Below are 2559 nucleotides of genomic sequence, written 5' to 3'. Positions count from 1 at the left end.
AGTGACAAACAGACACAAACAGACAGAGGGAAAACAGGAATCCCACAAATGTAGTTAAACAGTACATGAGTGATTATGGACTCTGCGATGCATGGCGGTCTCTTCACCCTAATAGTAAAGAGTATTCTTTCTTTTCACATGTGCATCACTCTTACTCTCGTCTGGATTATTTTATAATCAGCAACTCATTGCTGACCAACATTTCAGACACTAAGATACACCCTATTGCTGTCAGCGATCATGCACCAGTTACTTTAAATTTAGATAATAAGAAAGAAATCCCAAAAAGTATAAACTGGAGATTAAATACCTCACTGCTTATGGATGAAGAATTTATACAATACTTTAAAAATGAATGGACATCGTATTTAGAGTTTAATGACTTGCCAGGTACATCAGCGTGTACACTCTGGGAGGCTGGGAAAACAGTTATGAGAGGGAAAATAATATCCTACGCAACAAACAAAAAGAAAAAAAGAGAATAAACGTATTGAGGAATTAGAGAAATCTATCAAATTATTAGAAAGTTTACAAGGAGAGGAAACACAGAAAAAACTACGCAAGATAAAATTAGAACTAAATGAATGTATTGACAAAAAAAACAAATTCTTGGTACAAAGACTTCGCTTGGAACATTTTGAACACAGTAATAAATCCGGTAGCTTTTTAGCTAATCAACTCAAATTAAATAAAGAAAAAACGTCTATATATGGTATTAAAGACACAAATGGTAACATAACTTATGACGAGGAAAAAGTAAATAGTGTTTTTAGAGATTTCTATAAAACTCTATACACTCCACAAATAAATCCAATAGATGAAGATATTAATCAATTCTTGGAGAGAGTAATACTTCCAAAACTAGACAGTAGTCAATCTTCAGAACTAGACTCACCATTAACATCAGATGAATTCCGTGAAGCCATTAAAAACATGCCTAATAAGAAATCTCCAGGCCCAGATGGATATCCAGCAGAATTTTATAAAGAGTTCTGGAACATCCTGGAACCAATATTTCACAGAATGCTACTTGAGTCTGAAGAAAATGGCAGATTTCCAACACATATGAATTCAGCCAACATTAGTTTACTATTAAAACCAGGCAAAGACCCAGTACTACCTACCAGTTATCGCCCCATCTCTCTTATTAATGTGGATGTTAAAATAATTAGTAAAGTCCTCTCTAAAAGATTAGAGAAAATAATTCCTCTCATTATTCATCCTGACCAAACTGGATTCATAAAAGGAAGACACTCGACCACAAACACACGCAGATTATATAATTTAATAGAGTATTCATATAGTAAAAATATTGAAACAGCTATTTTGTCTTTGGACGCAGAAAAAGTATTTGATAGGGTAAACTGGAAATTTTTATTTTCTACATTGAGTAAATTTGGTTTTGGGGACCATTTCATTAATTGGTTAAAAATATTATATAACTCACCAAGAGCATGTGTCAGGACAAATAATCAAATATCTTCAAGCTTCTGTTTACAGAGGGGGACCAGGCAGGGATGTCCACTTTCACCTGCACTATTTGCTATTTTTATTGAACCTTTAGCAGCAGCAATAAGACAAACTGCTGATATTAAAGGTATACTGTGTAGAAATATAGAACATAAAATTAGTCTTTATGCTGACGATGTTTTACTTTTTCTTCAGAACACAGAAAATTCAATATCTAATGTTATCGAATTAATAAACTCGTTCTCAAAAGTTTCTGATTATTCTATAAATTGGTCAAAATCTACAGCTCTTCCAATAAACTGCGTGTTTAATACTTCTATCAATGAACGACTACAATCAGGTAACATTACATACTTGGGCATTAATATTTCTCCTAGATTGGAAGACTTAATAAAATTGAATCATATCCCAATTTTAAAGAACATTGAAGATGATCTTACTAGATGGAAATCTCTGCCCATATCACTTATGGGAAGAGTTGCCTCAGTAAAAATGATGGTCCTGCCGAGAATAAACTATTTATTCTCAATGATTCCAAATAAACCTTCAACTGAATGGTTTAAGTCACTGGACTCTTTGATATCTAAATTCCTTTGGAAAAACAAAACTCCACGTATTAGCTTAAAAGCATTACAGAAATCTAAAGATACCGGAGGATTAGAACTTCCCAACTTCTATCACTACTATTTAGCCAATAGGTTACAATATATCTCAAAGTGGTTAAATCCAAATACATTAGATGAAACTTGGATAGACATAGAACAAACTTTATGCAATAATATTAAGATTTCAGATCTACCGTTTATTAGCACAAATATAAAAAGACATGTTTGCTTTAAAAGCATCAGTATTAGCTCTTCTCTGACAGCATGGTGGGAGTATTTGAAAATGACAAAATCTTCACTACTCCCCTGTAGACATACACCCATCTGGAACAATCCTGACATCCTACAAGAAAATAATATGTTAAATTTCCCAGGTTGGAGAGTCAAGGGAATTGAACGTCTGGAACACATATATGAAGGTGTAGACTTTATTCCATTTAATAATTTAATAATACAATTTGACATTGAAAATAAATACTTCTTA

This window comes from Nematolebias whitei, chromosome 12 (genome assembly GCF_014905685.2).
Source record: "Nematolebias whitei isolate Nwh7 chromosome 12, NemWhi1, whole genome shotgun sequence".
In the NCBI taxonomy this organism is placed as follows: Eukaryota; Metazoa; Chordata; class Actinopteri; order Cyprinodontiformes; family Rivulidae; genus Nematolebias; species Nematolebias whitei.
Note: the sequence above shows the minus strand (reverse complement) of the source record.